Source organism: Aythya ferina (genome assembly GCF_964211825.1).
Source record: "Aythya ferina genome assembly, chromosome: 3".
NCBI classification, from domain to species: domain Eukaryota; kingdom Metazoa; phylum Chordata; class Aves; order Anseriformes; family Anatidae; genus Aythya; species Aythya ferina.
Genome location: NC_140298.1, coordinates 100,556,093 through 100,577,015, shown reverse-complemented (window position 1 = coordinate 100,577,015; position 20,923 = coordinate 100,556,093). Strand labels below are relative to the sequence as shown.

The 20,923-nt window shown below is 36.4% G+C and overlaps 1 protein-coding gene across 6 annotated transcripts in view; it reads left to right on the top strand.

The window, feature by feature from the left end:
* MYT1L (myelin transcription factor 1 like) overlaps positions 1-20,923 on the top strand; it is a 361,112-nt gene that overhangs the window by 164,641 nt on the left and 175,548 nt on the right. The gene's annotated exons all lie outside the window — the stretch shown is intronic.

The window sequence follows — 20,923 nt, the reverse complement described above, 5'->3', positions numbered from 1 at the left end:
TCCAAAAGAGATTATTTGTAACTAAAAGTTTTTCTGTTGCCTTTTTTTTTTTTTTTTTTTTTTTGAGAATCTCAGTGGTGGTACTTCTGGTAGAAATGTCAGTTCAGCTTCAAGTGTGTAGGACTGAGTTGTGTCACCTGTATTTTTAAAGGAAACTAAGTTTGTTTTTAAAATGAGACTAAGTTTGTAGGCTTCAGGTCTTCTGATGTTGTCTTAAAACTGAGTTATCTGTCCTGTGTGGGCATCAGGATATGATAATGATGACTTAAGTCTAGGTGTTCATCCTGGTCTCCTAAAGCCTAAATTTCCTCTCTGTTCTGCTCTTGCACACTTGATGTCTGCTACAGAGATAGCTGCATTTGTGTGCTGTGGTGTGCATGTAATTGGAAGCATTCTGCAATCTAGCAGGATAAAAGCTGCAATATAAATGTAAATTATTATTATTCAGCATATTAGCATTTTAAAAATATAATATGGAAGACAGTCTTATAAAACCTATTTCCAGTGCATGTCATTCATTAATGGGATTGTATATTTAAACCTAGCAGATGACTTTAACAATTACCTCACAATATTTATACATTCTGCAAGTATAAAATACTATATGAATGTGATGATATATGAAGCCTAGCGAGCTTGGAAAAAAAGGTATCTATAGACTTACACCTTCTCACTCCCCACTAATCCTTCTTTGACATTTTCTGCTCTCATTATGAAAATATCTCAGGAAGAATATGTAAATCAAGTGAAAGAGCACACCAAGGGTCTAAATAAGCTGATAATTCAGACCCACAACAAAGTCTGCAGTCGGAAATAGAAGTGAAAACTTCACCCATTTTTGTAACAAAGGTGTGGACAAAAAGAGGAAAAAGATCAAAATGCACCTGATTTTGTGACAGGTTGAAGATGTTATTCATCACAATTCTCAGATGCTGTAATGCTGGTAACAGCAACCTATGATGTGCAAAATGTTTTTTCATCCTTGTGCTTTCTGACTTCTCTCTGTAGCTATTATTTATTAGCAGATTCTGAGCAGGAAATTAAAAAATCCAGCTGTCCACAAGTGTCAGGTTCTAATCACCAGTGTCTTTGGGAGATTTTTACTATTTTGAATTATTTTCTGAACTGATAAAAACTAGTTTGAGTAAACTTAGTCTTTGATGAAGAGTACTGTTAAGGTCTTGTCAGGGTCTCAAGGGCACCAGCAGCCCTGCCAGTCCTGACAAGCCTCCCCCAGGGCTTCCCTGACCCTGTCCATGGGCAGGCTGCTTATTTCAGCTTAGTCCTGAGGCCTTCAGTACCTGCCCCAAAAGAGTTGTTGGAAGCCCTATGCTTCACTCTGCCTCCATCTCTGTCCCTTATTGATGGCCGAAACTCCTGGCTTAACCTCAGAGCCCCCTCGTGGAATACCCTTGCACACTCCCCTTTCACTTAGTGTGGTGGTCCAATTTTCTACATACAAAAAAAAAAAAAAATTAAACCTCATTTTTCAATATCTGCTTCACTACTTACCTAAGTATTCTGAACTGCTCCTATGTTATAAAGGGACAAGAAATTCCCCAGACTTCTGCTTTTAGAGACCCCTCAGAGTATGAGCTGAAAGAAGTTTTGTCAGGTCATCTGACATGTCCCTGAAGCTGGCAGAGCAGGGGAAAAGAAGGCTGAAGTTATACTGCAATTGATCTGGGGCTGTAGCCAGTCTGATACAGTTTAGAATAGCTTTGAGGCTGATTTAAATGACATTTGAGACCAAGCTATGCTTCTGTGTTAGGGAGACATAAATAACTTTGTGCTTTCTGAGCTGAATATTGAGAATTTTTATTAAAGAAGAGGAGAAAAAGTACAGCTTTATGAAAAATGTATAATTACTACTCTTTAAAATTTTGAGAATACATGTTCTACTCTTTATTAGATGGACAGTGTTAACACATTGATGCCCTAAATGAGATTGGTATCCTATTGTGCTATATGGACATAGAGTGAAAAAAGGTACCTTCAAAAAATAAATTACTACCTGAAGAGACAAGTTATGAGGAAGTATTAGTATTCCCTTTCCACAAAGGCAGTTTAAATATGGAGTCCACCATTGTGCCAGTTGTTGACATACAGAATGAGGATAGCACCTGGGAGTCCTGGGTCTGTCTGCTATCCACTCCACTGCCCACAGCTGCCCAACTCTCCTGGAGGACAGCAAGTGGGGGCTGCAGCCCCTCACTCTCTGTCACTGCTCCTTGGTACACTGTGTGTACCCTGTCCCATGAAGCAGAAAAGCTTGTGGCACTTCCCTTCATGAAACATCCTGGTGCTACACACACAGTTCAGACAGAATCTCACATAATGGTTGAAATTGAAATAGACCTGTAGGCGTCATCTGGTCCAAGACCCTGCTCAGGCAGGGACACCTAGAGTAGGGTCCAGGGCAGTGTACTTTTTGGTGGCTTTTGAAGTTCTCCATGGAGGGAGATTCCATAACCTCTCTGAGCAACCTGTGCCAGTGTTCCATCATCCACCCTGTAAAGATGTGCTTCCTGGTGTTCAGATGGAACCTCCTGCATTCCCCTTTGTTCCCATTGCCTCTTGTCTTGTCACGGGAAACCACTGAAAAAAACTGGCTCCATCCTCTTTGCACCTCCACTTCATGTATTTATAGGCACTGATGAGATCCTTCCATTCATTAGTACAGTCATGAAAGTCTTCTCCTGAGATGTTTGCTGTGTAGAACAGTGACCTGTAACATCCAGCCCACTGCAGTGCATGAAAGCAATTTAAAATATTTGGATTTTTTATTTTATTTTTATTTTTAGCCTCAATCACTCTGCTCTTTATTGTATACAATGAAGAACAATAATCTAAAAAAATATATAAATAATTTGTCATATACTACCTGCATAAACATGAAAAAAGTTAATGGATTTTGTCTGAAGTTTTAAATTGGTTGGGTGGTGTACAATTTTATTTTTCTGTCTTTGTCATTCTATTAAAAGGAGAACTCTGTTCAGAAGTTTAGGAGATCTCACCAGACTTTTAATTCTTGTGTGTAAAATGCTGCTTGCACTTTGTCACCTTGCCTTTTGTTCTTTGCATATATATTTGTCTTTGCACAGGGGATGTGCAATAAATACAATAGCAGGCACAACAATTCTGAACAGAAGTAAAACTGTCTAGAATAGAAAAGAGTAAGGTCTTCTATGCGTTACTTTATATTTTATGTGGTTTTAGTTTGTTGTCCACTCTTGAGCAATAAAAAGAATGTATTAATTTGCTCTTCAATATGGTTAACTTTTCCTGATACAAGAGATCATTAAGTGAAGTTTGAATTTATTGTAGGTTGTGATGGTACTGTGTGTTGTCATCTCTAAGATCCAAACATGGAAAGTAGAAACTAATTGTTCTCATCAAAAGGTAATTAGACAGGTAACTTTCAAATATTAACCATATCCAAATATTAACATGCTGAAGCAGTGTTGGCTGAATTTTGGAGGGAGTTTTCAACCTAACCTCATAAGTGAATTTTATTGTATTCAGCAGAGTTCAAACAGTAATTTACATTTCATTACTCTTAACTATTTCAAAGCTGATTAATGTTCATTCGAAAGAAATATGAGATCACGAGAGTCTGTTGGGAAAGATACCTTGCTGTAAGGCCCAAGGAGGCAAGCTGAGTCAAGAGATTTGTCACAAGTCAGAGTGACATGGAGGAGGAACTTGATGGTCCTGAGCAGGGGAAATGTGAATTTCATAAAAGCATCTGTAAAATTTTCTATGAATTTCACTGTTGTTGCTCCAAGATAGCTGAGCTATCAAACTTTTTGGTGTCACTGAGTGTATCAAATGTGTCAAGACAGTCTTATTCTCTCTACCTGCCTTTCATACAAACCTGTTTTGCTTTAAACTAATATATTAAGTGAATATATAACACAATTACTGAACAAACAGAATCTTAATCAGGAGCCTGACAAGAACTCCTGCCTGTTTGGCACAGCCTGCCCTCAGTGTGCCAGCTCTCCATTCCAGCTAAGCCTAACAGCCCCATGTCATACACAGGTCTAAGCGATGAGGGGACACTTTCAAACCCACCAGAGCCATCTTGTGGCATTGTGAATAGAAGCTGTGTTTACAGATGGAGATGGGATGTTCTTAATATGGAGACTTCACTTCTGAGTTGTTGGATGTTTAAATTTTTTTTTTTTTTTCTAGAAAGAATGATCAGGTGAGGGTTAAAACTAATTCAAGTTGTTTATTTAGCGTAGGCAGCTTACATGAAATGGCACATAAGCCACTTGAATATCACATATTCACTCCATATTTGACTTCTCATATTCCTTTGCCTTTAACAAGGACTGAGGTAAGTTTGAGGCCTGAATTACTTTCTCAAATCACTAGCACATTTTTCAAGAACTTAGCATACTGCTGATGTAATTTGAAAGACTTCATAATGTTGTCTATGCAAATCACTCTGAGCAAACCTGGTTTCTTTCTCTAGTTCTATCTGTTTGACACCACAAAGCCCCAGAGCCTCGAATGAAAGCTGGAAATCCTTTTGATCGCTAGTTGCAAAAAGCCATGTTTTGTATTGATGCAAGCAAGGTGACTATGAGGTTTCTAAGTTTGGGTCTGAACAGCATTTTGCCAAACTGTAAGTGTAAAGTACTAGAAACAGACTGAGAATAGTAGCTTTGTGGGTCAGTTCTATACCAACTGTAATTTAGACCACGGTACTTGATCATATGAATCAAAGGGATCTTGTCACTGTCAAAAAAAGACCAAGTCAAAATTTGAGGGCAGAGGAGTAAAACCAAGGCTTTATTATGCTTAAGGGTATTTTCTTTCTTCCCTCATATAGCTGACACTTTAACCTCTGCCACAGCTATCTGACATTCCTGCAATTGTTGCCTAGCAAAGCATAGATTTTGTTAGCTCTCACCTGCTAAGGGACACCTTGTCTGCAAACATCAACCTCCATGTTTCTCACTTTTATCCTACTGGTAAGATTGTCCAACTGTGCACCTAAGTACTTATCTCCAAGGAAATTATTGGTATTGAATATGCAATTTGCTTGGATTTGCCTGGATGTGAGATAAAACCTTACATTTCTGACATGATAGTTTTGTATAATGGCACATCAAGTCAGTATGATGTACTGCATTGTAAGTGCTTCATTTTCTGTATTCTCTGGGTTAGTAGAACAGACTCACATTGGAGACTTTTTACGTGCACTAGAGAAGTGTACTAATCTAAGCACATTAGTACGTTACACAACATATGTAATTTCTATTTGTTTTGTTTAAATATAGGAGAAACAGTCCAAGGAATTCAGTATAGCAGCTGGCCTGAACACTGTCAGATGATTATTTTTAGAGAAGACAGATTTTTAAATACTTTGGTATAAGAACTCTCAGATCAGAATTCTTTCTAAAATTATATTCTTTGCTGTGCTTGCATGTTGAGATGACATGAAAAGCTTCAGCAGTGCAAAAAGGTAGAATTTACCTTAGCATTCCTTCGAGATGGATGCTAAAAGATGCATGAGGGTTGATTTACCTCTTCTACAATTTAGAGATCTACTTTTGAACTAAATGCCTTAGGCCTTCTTTATGGACAGCAGCATTTAGAATGACGACTTCAGATAACATCTTCTGTGTTATAGATATCTTCATTTGGTCGATGAATACTAGCAGTCTGAAAAAATTGAGAGGTGTAATGTTTGATGTAATAGGCTATTGAACACTTGGCTTTATGTATCAGCAGTCCAGTTTATAAAACATTCTCTTCAGTCTTTAAAGCTACTGCTACACGTTTATAGTTAGAGGAAGCATTTTCATGAAGCATCAGTGGGGGATTGCTCTTGGCAATGCCAGGAAAAAGACAGAACTGAACAGAGGCAGTATAATTTAGAGGTTATACTGTTCAAGGTCAAGTGAGAAAACTTTCTTTTACATGGCCTTTGCTTTATCTGTTCTGTGGGTAGAGACTAGTGGATTGATTGATTGCTACCTTACCATTTTTATGTATGTAGGCACTCATTAAAAGGCTTAGTGTCACAGCTATCTTTATTCAATGTTCTAATCACATAGATGCAGATTTTTGGACACCCTCTTTCATGCATATGCATAGACAAAAACATAAAGAGTAGCTTTAATTACAACATAACAAAGAAAATCTGTATTTCAGTAGCATCTCTATTTCAATTACAAAGTAAATGCTTTTGCTGAAGATTGTTTCTATTAAGATCTGGGCATTTTTCTTATTTAGGGCAACAAGAACTACTTGGAGAAGGAAGCACATCTTTTAAATAGTTTGTAAACTGCTTGTTCTGTTGCTTAAATTGACTTCTAACACTATTAGTTTATGAGAAAATGTGTTTTAGGTTTTCTAGGTTGTTTTTGTTCTCAGTGAATCTTTAAGGCTTGGTTAAAATTTCTGTAGTAAACATTATATTCTGTGCCATGTAAACAAAGTTCTAAAGAGTAGTGCATTATACATACAGCCAGTGGTAGCAACATAAAGCTAATATCAGCAAATGAGAGAATGGGAAAGCAGTTGTGTCCTCTTTCTGGAGTGCAATCAGTGAAAGAGTCTCTAAGATGGGCAATTACCTTAACTGCCTGCCTAAAGCAGCAAGTTGCATGATCAGTCCTGTGCACAAGATTATATGCTCCTCACTACTTGATTATGATATTCAGTCTGCTCTGATAGCTATCGTGTAATTCCAGTGTACTGCTTTTAAACTTGTTAAGAAGCAAAAAGGGTACCAAGATAACCAAGTTAGAAAGCAGTGGAAAAAATAATATTTCATCGAGTATTAAATTCCTATTGCAGTTACTGTAGCACAGAGTGGTATGGTGATTCCTCAGAATCAAATTGTGAAACCTTTCTCTTTCTGCTGAAAAGTCCCAGACATTTTCCATTTTCATTAATTTCCCTTAATTTAATTTAAAGAATTTGGCTTTGTTCTACTTGCAATAGGTAAAAAGAATTAGTTGCCATGCTTAAAATAATTTATAATACAGGATATCCCCCTCTAGTTGTGGTATTTCTAGCAAATGAAATCATGAGCATTCCTAATCCTTTGTTTCAGTCTGTCTCTGCTGTTTAGTAATCTGTAAGGGAAGAAAGCCAAATAAACAGCTGGCATGTTTTAGCGGTTACTACTAGCTTCTCTCTTGGCTGTCTCCATTGAATAGAAGGGATTGCCTGGTGAATTTAAACGCAGGGCTGAGTGCCACACTTTCTCGTCTTACGCTCTGCTTTTACACTGAACAGTTCTGGCACAAAGGAACTCTGCAAGCTATGTGGCTTCTCATTGGTAGGAGAGAGCAAGCCTTTTCCAGGGCTAATCTGAAACTGTGAAACAAATTCTTATTAAAGACTGTTACAAACCTTTACAACTCTGTTTCTAGTGTAGGTCCTGTTTCTATGTATGCATTCACTGAAATACGAATAATTAAAAATAAGAGAAGTAACAACCCTCTGTACTTCACAAAGACAAAGGCATTGTGTACTTTTTGGATGATGGCGAAATAAGCATAAGACAGATACTAGTCATGTTAATAAAAAACTCGCAGTGGGGATGCAATATGATAAGTGGTAGTATAGAAGTTTGTTTCATATCTGAGGATGACTTACCCCCCCCAAAAAAAAAAAAAAAAAAAAAAAAAAGCTTAGCTAATAGTGCTGAATTAGAATGCAATGTAATTGCAGTCAACAGATTTTTATTTTATTTTATTTTTTGTACACAATGCAGCAATATGCAAACTGTTATTAATTATTCTGATTTTATCTTCAACAATTTCTATTTTAATATTATCAGTTTTGGTCTGTAGAAATTAAGAAGAAAAGATCAATATATTTTTCTTGCTTCATTGTATTTTTTTAAAAAACTCAGCAATCTTTCAATGTATTAACACCAATGAATTGCACATGATTTATATTCATAATCACTTTCCTATTTGAGAGTGTTTTCACTCCCTTTATCCCTATTTCGTCTATCATAGTATATCAACTTGTTGCATCTCAACCTCAAAAGTCTCAAACCTCAAAAGTCTCAAAAAAGGTTCTACTCTGCATGTTTAATGATTTATATTTATTAGGGAATATGAATTTGCAAAAGTAAGTATTGATATCAGTAAATGGTAGATTTGTTCAGATGATACTTACAGGTATATGTAATGGCTGGTATAAGGAGTTTTCAGATCTGACTATAGCTTCTGACTGATACCATATAGAATATTCATATTGAGCTATAGGGTTTACAAAGCCTGAGTGTGACCTATGTAACATTCGGTACTCTTGGGTTATGTGTCTGCTTTTATTTATTTCATGGCAAACATTTTCACATAGGATTAGGTAGTTTTAGAAATTTAGTTATTCTTCTGGAATTTTTAAAATTCTGGTTGTAACGTTGTGCCAAATACTGTGATCCCTAACCTTTTTTTTTTTTTTTTTTTTTTCTTCCTGGACTTTATGTCATGAATGACCTCCCACGTTCAAAGAACTACCTGTTTGTTTGTTAGTATTGTCACACATTTAAATACTGGGTTTCCTATATTTATTTGTCAGATTCCTGGTCTGGTAAAACTATTCATACCCTTATATATACCTTTTTTTGTTTATGCTGCATGAATCCCGATTTACAAACTCACAAGTTCTTCAACTTAATTGCAACTACACTTAGGTGTATACCGTAAAACATACATATACAGGCAAGTAATACTTTATATATTTAAAAACAAACAAACAGAAAAAAAATAACAACATCTTTTTAACATTTTGTCATTTAAATCCAAGTATTAAAACCCTCATCAGCATGTCAATGTATACAAACTTTTAATCTATAAAGTTTTATCTTCATTTAGACTCTCAGCGTGAAAATTCTGGCTTCTGCAGCTAGGCAGCTCAGAGACTCTTATTTCAGAGCTGCCTGCTCTTTGTACCCTAATCCACAACATTCTAAGGTCTTTTACTCTGAAATCTCCATTTACCCATTTCTCAGCCCATAATGAACTCTGGTGAGTGTGGTAAATTATACCAGTTTTTGTTGTGTTTTGTTTTTCCCAGCTGCCTTTTCTACTGATGTTAATAAAAGTAGTTCTCAAGTTAGCCAACAGGTATAACCACAATATCTTTCTGAATTCTGGGATACAGACAATCCAATAGTAGAATTGTACATCCTTTTTCACTGACTGATTCCTTTTTACTTATTCTGGTGTCACTCTTCATTTCATTAATTTTTCATTTTCTGCCTCCAGGAAACTTCTCTCTGATTCTGGCATGTTTCCCTCTTTCTCCCTAGTGAACATACTTGAGACAAAGAAATCTTTTAGCTTTGCAGCACTCTGTGCCTCATCTGTCATCAACTCGCCTCCATCCATCACACCAAGAGACTAGTCTCCCTCAAAATCCTCCTGATCCTTATCTATTTGTAAAACCTTTTGTTTGTCCTTCTACCATTGATTAGAATTCTTTATATTTTTTTCTTTCTACTGTAGTGCTTTTATTTTCACTGTTTTAACATGTATACATATCTCAATTATAGCAATAATAGAAAGTATTTGACTATACGTATTAGCACAATCTTAGGAGGAGAAAAGAAAGTATATAGTTCACAGCTGCAAAATGCTTTAACAGTATATCCTCCTGTAGATTTTACACGAAATATGTATTGACTTTGTGCAGTAGCAGAAGACTTATGTTTATTTAAACAAAGAAACCAAGTAATACATCATGCACTGTTCATTATTCTGGTAGGGACAGAAGCTCAACCAGTCTAAATTGCCTCTGAATTTAGCTACACTAAAGATCATTTTTGAAACAGTTTCCACTGATACCCATCATATAAACTTATTGTTTACAATGATCTTTTATGTAACCAGTGAAACCAAAAATGTTGCATTAATTGAAGTGCATGAGGCTCAGATTCCAAACTGTGAATATTAGCTACTAAAGATAACAAAAGAAAGAGATTGAATGTATACTGACTGTGAACAGTGGCCAGTTACCATGTTAAATTGCCTGCCTCTGCAAGACTGCCCAATATTCTCTTGAGCATGAATCAGTTTTAAATTTCAGATGAAGAGACAAGATACACAATGAAATTCAGACGTTCAAAAACTTACTTAATATTGACCAGCTAAGCACTGCTACTACAGTCTGATGTAGTGAACCAAACAGTGCCTGGATGTGAGGTACAGAGCATGTGCCTGTGTAACAGATGTGTACTTTAGTATTAATGTGCAAATTGTCAGTATGAAATGACAAGTGTAGCCGTTATTTTCAGTAGGTTCTCATAAGCCACATGAAAGGCCTTGTAAGATGAGGGTTAGCAGTCTCTATCCACTCTGTAAAGAATCTTTGAGATAAGCACTCCTAAAGAAGACATTCTCTAAGTAATATTAAATGAGTAACTACCACCTGTTTAATAAACATTATAACTTCTGTTAATTTTACCGTCTCAGTGGTCTCAACTTGTGGACAAAGAGATCAGTGCATCAGCTAAGGAAGACAAATATAGACCAAAATACAGTCCTTACTATAAAGAACTAGGACTGTAGGTACCATATAACTAATGGAAAGCACATTGATGAAATTTGAGCAAACTGAAAGACATCATTGGTCAACTTTGTAAACACTGATCACAGTATACCTGCGACTTAATATTTGTCAAGGTCTTGCTTGAGCATCGACATAAATGAAAGACTCAAGGAACAGAGATATATAATTAGACAGCTTTGCAAGTGCTAATGGGAAACACATATGTATGAAAAACAACCTAATGGAAATGCCAGAGGTTGTTAGTAAAATGAGCAGTTGCATGGTGGAGACTGGAGTTTTTACTTTAGAACTCATCTTTCCAGGCAAGCACACTCTATATGGCACTGACTTCAAATGTTATATGTCTAAGCACTCATTATCACTGTTACATAATATTGTTTTGATTAACTTATATGTCATCAGTTTAGACTTGAGTTTTTGCAGTTCTAACCTGAGATGTTTGCTCAAATTTCTATGTTACCAACAGTTGTGTTCTCAGCGAACCCATTCTTTTGTTTATAATATATAATATATAATATATCCAATATAGCTCATATTGAGCTATATTGGATATATTTCTAATGTATACTAAAATATATTCTAGTATATAAATATGGCACTTATTGTTAGCCCAAAGCCACAAACCACCCCAACTATTACTAAGCCTGCATAAAATCATATTCAGAACTGAACTCATCTAATATCTCTAAAATGGACGTTTTCCTAAGGACTTTCTATCTCCATATGTAGAACTACAGAATCACAGAATAGCTGAAGTTGGAGGGAATTATGAAGATCTAGTGCAATTTCCTTGCTCAAACTGGAATAAACTACAACAGATTTCTCAGGCCCATGTCCACTAGGGCTTTGAATGTTTCCATAGATGGAGATTCCACAATTCCTTGGCCAACCTCTTCCAGTGTTTGATCACCCTCACAGTAAAACAAAAACAAACAAACAAACAAAAAACAACAATAAATAAATAAAACCTACATTTCTAATGCTTAAATGGAATTTTCTGTATTCTAGTTTGTACACATTGCTGCTTGTCCTGTCACTAGGTATCACTGAAGAGATGTGTCTGGCTCCCTCTTTCTATTTCTCCCTATTAGGCACCTAAAACCAGTGATAAGATCCACCCTGAGCCTCCTCATCTCCAGGCTAAACAGTTCCATCTTGCTCAACCTCTCCTATGAAAGATGCTTTCTCTTCCTTAGATTTCTGTTTCACATACAAAGTCCCAAGGTAGAGGTTTTGCATTATGTACTTTTTGAAAACTTGTCACCTGTGAATTAGAATCGGTTTTGAACAAGCCCAAATTCTAGGAGTATTCAGATAGATTTAGTTTCTTACTTAAAATCATTTTAGTTTTAGTTCATATAATTAAATAATGGTAAAATCATTTCTGATTCATAGTCTCAGCCAAAAATTTCCCTATCTTATCCCATACCTGTCTTTCTTGAAGACAGAACAGAATAGAGTTGCACATATACCTTCCTGACAGAGCATTTCTCAAGTTAAATACCCTTAATGGTCTCCTACACTTGCATTGTTGAATGTCTACAAAAAAAATAATATATATATATATATATATATAGGAATCCAAGCCTTATGTGCCCTTTTGTACTTTTCAAGGGTCTTAAATTAAAATCAGCACAAGACCAGATAGCATAACATGCACTACCATGTTATCATAAGACACCAATATCCTTCTTCAAAAGTCCATAGTCTAGGCAGAAAATTCAGTATGTAATTGTAAATTGTAAACTGTAATTCAGTATGTGTTGTAAATTATAATTTACAATAATGTGATATTGCTGTGTCAGGCCTGCTACTGCTGCAGCTGCTAACCCAGAGCACACAGTCCCTGGAGGAAATGTTCTTTCTATCATTGGAGAATTGTCAGTGCCACAGCTTTGTCCTGTGTGAAATAACTCTTGTCTGCTTGGCCCAGTAGAGCTGATGATCAACTACTCTGGAATTAGGAAATTAATAGAAACACAAAAGGTCAGGAAGGGCAATTTTTGCTTGGGACAGGGAGGCAGGAAGTCTTCAGCTTACTGACATTTAGCTTGTGACTTGCCATCCTGGGAGAGAGATATTCACTGAATAACCATACAGTTCACTGGAAGACTGAAAGAAAGAAAGAGGTAGAGGACACAAAGAATCCCTTCAAAGAGCACGGTGATGAAACTTCTGATATGGTGACATAACTACATCATACACGTACTATGTACAGCCAAAAGAAAACTTCTGGTATTAATATCGCCAACCCAGGTAACAGTAAGACATCTTCCTCCAGAAATGGATAATAAGCAGGCTTGGACTATAACGAGGCAGTAAGACACTGCCCAAGGTTTACATCACCTACTTCCAGGGCAGTCAACTCGGATATACCATAATACCTGCTCCTCCCAGTCTGATACCACCATCACGTACCAGACATCCACTAGCTCGTAGCAGGATTTTTCAGCTAAGTTAGTTCCCCTGCCACTTTAGATGATGTGGACTACACAGATAGATTTAACAATTTACTTGCTCCAACAGACCACTCCAGAATCAGTGGGGAAAACATATACACATAAGACAATAAGTAGCAGTATATTGGTGAGTCCTTTCAAGACTTTTCAATTTGAGGAACTGGAAACAAAGCTATATAGGGCAAAGGAATCAAAGCAATAATATTTTTAGGTGTCAGTTGCACATGCGGAAAAAGGAGATACACTCCCACTGACAAGACTTATTCCCAGCTTCACAGTATTGCCATTACACCAAAGGCCTTTGACTGAGAAATTATTGTGTAATTCATGTGTTTTAAATATTACTCCTTGTAAACTATATAATTCTTTGTATCTGGAAGCAAGTAATGATTGTTTTCTTGAAAACTACTTTAAAAATTCAGTATGGCTATTTTCTAGACCTAATGAGATTTGAACTTTAAATCTAACCTTTTCTTCACTCATCTCTGGAAGACAAATGCCTGCATTGTATACCCTTATTCTGGGTCAAGCTCTTGCCTTCTAGCATAAAAAAAAAAAAAAAAAAAAGCATCCTCAGATGACTCCATGACTCCAAAAGAGAGAATGAATCAAGAGTATATTTGCAAGATAGAACAGAGGCATCTGGCGTCAGAGCCAGTGAGCATGTGGAGGGAAGTGAAATGCTGGAGAGTGTCTGAGTGACATCCTCCAGTGAGGCACTCAGAGTTGGCAGGTGCATGGGACAACTGTCTTTTGCTCCATGCTAGGTGGTAAGCACAGCAGTGTTGCCTACTCACTGCTTTCACAGGTTCATAGTCATACTTTTAGCATGACTACTGGAGGAAGGCCAAACAGGAACAGATGGATAGTGAAAGATGTGTATGAATATAGATGGTGGAGAAGGTATAAGACTTCGTGCAGAGGAGCTTAGGGTACAGCTAAATGCTGTGTTATAAAACTTACTTTTTTAGCAGTTGCATGGACTGCAAATCTGTCTATTTCCACTGTAAAATGTGTGCTAGCCCTTTCAGACAGAAAGGAAAGAATACAGGAGAGAGAAACAGGTTTTGTTTTTCTATGTTGAGTCATTAATGAGTGAGCAGTGAATTTCGGTATGGGTTGGATTGTATTTCCTTGCATTTTATAGCAAAACCTGGAAGAGTTCATTAGTCTTGAAGGACAGTAAATGGAGAAATGTGGGATAAAATTGTTCAGAGAAGAGGAGGAAAGATTTAGAAGAAATGGCAAGAGATCAACTGAGAATGAAAGAGAATTTAATCTTTGAAGTAGGTAAATTAAAAGTTGTAATACTAGTAGTGGATATAAAGGAATAATCTCTCCAGTGTACCTACAATTTAGGTTTGCATGACTTTTATTTCTGAAACTATGTCTATCTATGTCCAACTACAAAAAAAAAAAAAAAATTTAAATAAACAAAACTGTCATTTAATGAGTGGGGGTCTTCCAAAAACTACAGTGAAACAAAGGTTAAATTCACACAGAGACTGAACTGCTCAGTGGACTGTGAACTACATTGGTTCTGATGTTAAGTCCCCTTGTGGGGAGTGCTAGCAGGTCTTGAAACAGATTTGCTTTGGAGTCAGTCAGTCAGGAGTAATTCAGATCTCATTTGAATAGGTGCAGACAGCAAAGTTGTCAGACTATAGTTACTGTGTCAGTAAAGGCAGAATACCTTCTCAGCTGCTTCCAGGTGCTGGAGCTCTAAGTAGTTGTGTGACCAGCATTCCACCTGAGTTCTCACACTATGGTCAATGAGGGCATAGAGTGTGGCAGAATGATGCTTCCTTGGTGGTCACTGTGAGGAAGAGTGCCATACACCTGAATGCCAGTGGCTAGCCAGTGCAGGGCTCCACAGTGCTCTGTGATGAGTCTGATGGTGAGCTTGCCAGACTCATATTGCTTTGCTACAGGCCACCGTTCAGGGTAATGCCTGTAAGGGGTTAACACAACCTGCATTTCTACTGAGATGGGATATAGAAAAAGGTATGCTGTCTCTTTAGTGCTACTGCAAAATTTTATGTAGGGCCAGGAAGGTGGTCTTTCATATTCTGAAGTTAGTGACTCATTTAAAAGACATGGTGAACTTAATGCTAATGATGACCAGTGTTGTTCACAGATTTAGCCCCAAGTTTGGAGATGGTAAATCAGTCACTGCCTTGACTACAGTGGGGCCTCTGCCTCATCTTCACATCACAAGTATCAGATTGTCACACAGGGAAAGTCACAGGCAGCTGAAGGGAAGGGGTGGATAGGGCTCTTTATGTAGATTCAGCACTGGTTCAGGGTTTTGGATGTGGAAAAGACAAGTAGGGGATGCACCAAGTGCTACAAACACCTTACTAAAGGGTACAAGAGAGCTTTTGGCATATATGATATTCCTGGTATTTGCTCATAACAAGTCCTCAACATGCCCTGAAAATGCCTGCAACATAAACACATGGGAAATTCCCATCTAGGAAGCAATCTTCATAATGATATAACCAAGGAGGTCTCTCCTACAGATTTGAGCTAGAAACAGGAAATGTTCCTGCAATTAGGGAATTGCAATGTCTTTTTTTATCCTTTGTAGCATGAAAGATTAAGGCTCACCCAAGCACTAGTACAGAAAATATGGTAACTGTCTAGTTGGCCTCCACACAAGGATTTCCACTTGAATGGAGCTGAGTGAGAAGGAAAACCAAAGTAGTAAAGCAACAAGTGAATTCTTCCCTTGTGCTAAGATAGTCATGAGATTTGTAGCAGATCAGTTTTGCATATAGGTCAGGATATTTGAGACAGACACATTGTTTTTTTTTGCTTTTATAAAGCTTTTAAAATGTTGATGTTAGAAGACTGATACATTTTATATAGTAGTTGAGATCTGATTTTCTGTTAAGTATATTGAACAACATTATACGATACTGTAGTTAACCTTGCTTTTAAAGCTAATCTGTATTACAATATGTTTTTGTTTTGTTTCATTTAATTTTGTTTTCATAATGGAGAAAAGGAAGAGAGTATCCCTGGACTGAGCCTGAGATAAAGTATATGTGGGTGTACTTTATTTTCACATGAAGGTCCACTTACCTACTTCCTTATGATTCAAGATAAGTGGGGAGTCAATCTGTATTGTTGCCCAAATTTAGATCTCCAGTTTAAATTTAGCTTCTTAGCTGTATAACAGTATCTATGATTGTTGCTGTAGACAGTGAGAACGAAGGAATGTGTTTCCACAGTGACACTAAAAAATTGTAATAAGGGCAATAATCCTTCTGTTCTGTTCTGTTTTGTGTGTCACCATCGCATACTACTGGAAAAAAAAAAAAAAAAAAAAAAGAAAAAAGAAAATAAGCTTATGTAGCAAGTAAAAAATAACAGCCTCTTACTATCGTAAGGAAAACATAACTTTAAATACATTCTCATCGTTACACCTTACATTAGTGGACTAATGAAAATACAAGTTAGATATTTTGATTCCTAGTTTCCTTCACTAAATGATAATCAAAAAATATTTTCCTAAGTATAGAGTCATTTCACGTATTTTATTCTTTGTTGGATGTTGACCATCACTAAAAGTTTATGCAATTCATGTATTTATTACTGAGTACTTACATGTATAATAGAGCATATTTGATAAAGTGGTACACAGAGAAAAAAATGCACAAACTTTTATTTTAGGGATACATTTTATATCTTCTTTCAGAACTACCGACAGGCAAACTGGGCTATGTGTGTTGTTATTTTTTTTTTTCTGTTCAATTTATTTTTGGAAAATTGAAAATATCTAATAACAACAGGAAGTAAGGTGACGCAATTCACATTAATGTTACAAACAGCAAGAATGCAGGCTATAGTATTATTAGTGATAATAATAAAGGAAATGAGCCACATGAAGTAAGTACAAAGACCCCAAACAATAAGGGAGTGTAGTATTTCTAAGGCATACTATTCTGGACCAATTAAACAATCCCCATTGCCCTCAAAGAAAATAAAAGCATCAGACACAGAAAGGCAGAGCAAAAGCATTAGAATTTAACAGTGTGGCGGTCAGGGGTTGATTCCCTGAAGAAGATTATTAGACTTTCAGAACGTACCCAAATTAAACTCTGGAGTGATTCCAATACTACAGAGTCCTTCAGAGAGTTCAAAGATGTAGCCTAGCAGCCTTCACCTTTGCTGTGCTGTGTCTCCTCTTTAGATCTTGCTCTGGTGTTGTTAACTGCTTCATTCCCAGGTGAAACACTGATAATCTAACCCATAGGAATTATTTAAAATGCATATCTGATATGGATTATTTGATTTTACTGAATGGAAGACTTTTATCCTATACACTTGAATACCATGGTAGTAAGAATACCAATCTAAATGTCTAGTCAGAGATAAACATTTTTATCCGCTGATTTTGTCTCTTCTGAAGATATACTTTCAAATTTTCTGTTCAAAAATAATTTGTCAGCTTTAATAAACTTCACCACTGCACCTTAGTCTCACTAAGACATGTGAAGGTTTGTTAAGGAAGTAATGTTCATGTAGATAAAGTGAAAAAAAAAAAAAAAAAAAAAAAAAAAAGTAAACTACTTTTCAGTCTTTCCTACTTGAATGTATATTCTCTACACACTCTTGTTTATTTATAAGACACAATGAGCATCTGTGACCAAAGTTGTACACCTGCTAATGTAAGCTCACAATGCTAAAATGTCCTCAAAACACATAAATTTAGGATAATACAAGTAAACATAACGTAACAACAAATAATTTCTTCTTCCCTGATCCTCCAAACTTAATATGAGCAACTGATTCGTATATGGAAAATGTTACAGAATACTCCAGTACACACTGTGTACCTCACACTTAGAGAATTGCTTTTGAAGTGGTGATAATCTCGTCAACATTAGCCTTTCAGAAACTTGTGACTTGCTGTTCAGATTATATCTTAGAATTCAGTTTTATGAATAGTTGGGGATGTTTAATGTTTGGAAGATCAGACTAGGATGATGAATCTTAGTTATGCACATCTTCTGGTAAATTATGCAAGTCCTGACCTATAACTGTGTTTGAGATGACAGGGGGGTTGAACAAATTGAGTTTCCTTGCAGGGGTGGATATTCATGTACAGCTGAATACCAGATATTCAACAGCAAAGGTCTTGTGGTCCAGTGCAGAAATGGCTTGACATGCATAAATTCCACTGAAATCAGTGGGACTAATAGATGCTGAATAAGGGCTATTATCTTGTAACTGGTGCAAGAATTGAAAAGAGAAATATAAATCTTTGTCAATCAATTCTGTTTATTGTGACTTACTACTTGCTACTATTTTTTTCATGTTTTGGAAAGTGTGCACATACATAGTTTACTATCATGAGCATTTCTTTTTAAAAGTCATATTAAAGTTGAATTTGAGGTATCTGTAGATAAGCCGTAAAGTGTATTTCATCTCTGTAAAATGGCAGACAGTCACAGGACCGAGTCTACTGCATTGTACAAATAGTCATGAAAATCACTATTTTTTGATTCTTATTACAACTAAGGTCACAAATATCAGATTAAACTTATGACATTTTTTCCCTAGTTTTTGTCACTGCATTGAGAATGTGTCATCAGACAGAGATTTCAATCATTAAAATGTTAACGTAATTCGTTTGTTGTCACATTATTATTATTTTTTTATAAAAAGTAAAAACAGCATATAGTTAACCCCAATTATGCAATAATTTAATATTGCCACATAATAATTATGATTACTGAAAATATAACCACCTTCATTCATTTTTTCGGTAACACACATCCTAATACTGCTCTACAATAAGGTAAATCATTGTGTTTAAAAAGTTATATTTACAAACAATAAACAGAATTGGTGTTTTGGAGTACTTCTGGTACATGTTATCAATAAAGGTTATAACATATATAAAGGACATAACGTTATAGCTGGTAGGAAGTTAGGCTGATTTTAAATTTAGTTTGCTTTTTGAAGTCAATCATATTAAAGAAAAAACATGCAGTGTAACGATAGTTATCTTTATTGTCATCAGGGTTTGAACTTGAGACCTAAGGAAAAAAGAAAGTGAGAGTGAGTGTTTAGAATTTGAAATAAATTTAGCTTAAACTTCTTTAAAAATCCTTTAAAATCAGTGACAGTATTCCTACTGACTTTTTGGAGAATAGGATCATGAGAGAGCCATTAGCTGTAGCAAATTTTTTGTATTTACGGAACAGTTCATGGAGAGTGAGGCAGTTTCCATGTTGAAAAGAAGGTTACTGTCGTAGTCTTATTTAATAGTGGTGATAGGTTGATCAGTCAAATGAAGGGGAAATGGGAGACTTAGAAGACCAGAAAGTGCATTTTAAAGGAAACAAAGATGTATGAGAAGAAAGAATTGAAAAGGAATTAAGAACTTAATGGGAGAAATTTGAAGAATGCAAGGGAGGGGGATAAAAAAAGAAGGTAAAAAGTGGTGTCCAGTGTAAAGCAGGATAACAGGAAGGGAGGAAGCTAGTAAGGATGATGAAACAAAGGAATGTAGGAAGTTGAAAAACAGCAATGATTATGTTCTTTCATTAGCAGCAACTTGGAAACCTTGGTTTTCTGAACAGACACGTGAAATCACAAACTTTGGCAAGGAATATATAAATCACCTCACAAAAGGTAGGAGAGGAAACGTGGGACATGGTAACTTGTGGAGGTAGGTAGGGAACTGAAAGGATTTCATACAGTACCAAAAAAGAAAAATATTTCAAATGTATGAATTTTTTACTCTTCTGGCTAACTAACAAAAATCATATGCTCATTTGGGATCTCTGGTTGCTCAGCTTGTTAACAAAATTAGAGCGAATATTGACCAGAGGCATTCTGCAGGCTAGGTTTCTCAACTTCATCCTTTTAACTCCACTGACTCTTCAAGGTATTATACGTGACACCTCTGTGTACTTATGAACAAAGAATGCTAACTGCTGCTGACACAAAAGACAAAATTTATCCTTGGTGTAACTACAACAAGTAGTACCAAAGACAGATTTCCCCCTGTACTTTTAGCTTTGGCATTCAGCACAAAATCCAATTTTTCTTCACAGAAGAAAATTGAAAAATTCCAACAGTTGTGCTGCTAGAACTGGTTGCTACTATAGGCCCCACAGGTCATATTCCCCATTTATTTCTGTAAACATCAAAGTCTGTGTCAAGATCTTTAGACAACTTTAAGGATTAAGTCTAAACTGTTCAATAATTTTTTTCAAGTTTCATAATTACACAAATATTGAAAAAATAGGAAAGATTAGTCAATGTTAATTACGAGTGGCCAGGAGTTACGACTAGCACCCCTCCCCCAAGAGAAACTATTAGTGAACCACAGGTAAGGAGTTATCCCAGGAACTCCTGGCTAGCACCAGTCCAAAGTAGAACATCAGCTAGCTGTGAATGGCATCACCTTTTCAGAATTCTGAGGTGAAAGAATCATTACATGAAATGATTCTGTAATGGGTTGGAAGGGACCTTAAAGATCATCTAGTTCCAACCCTACTGCAATGGACAGGGATGCCACCCACTAGATCAGGTTTTCCAGGGCCTCCTCCACTCTGCTCTTGAACACCTCCAGGGATGGGGGATCCACAGCTTCTCTGGGCAACCTGTTCCAGTACTTCACCACCTTCTGAGTGAAGAATTTCTTCCTAATATCTAATCAAATCTACTCTTTTCTAGTTTGGAACCATTCCCCCTTGTCCCATCTGCCTGAGCAAAAAGTTGCTCTCCATCTTTTTTATAAGCCCCCATTAAGCACTGAAAGGCTGCGATGAGGTCTCCCCAGAGCCTTCTCTTCTTGCTCTCCATCTTTTTTATAAGCCGTCTTTAAGTATTGAAAGGCTGCAATGAGGTCTCCCCACAGCCTTCCCTTCTGCATGCTGAACAGACCAGCT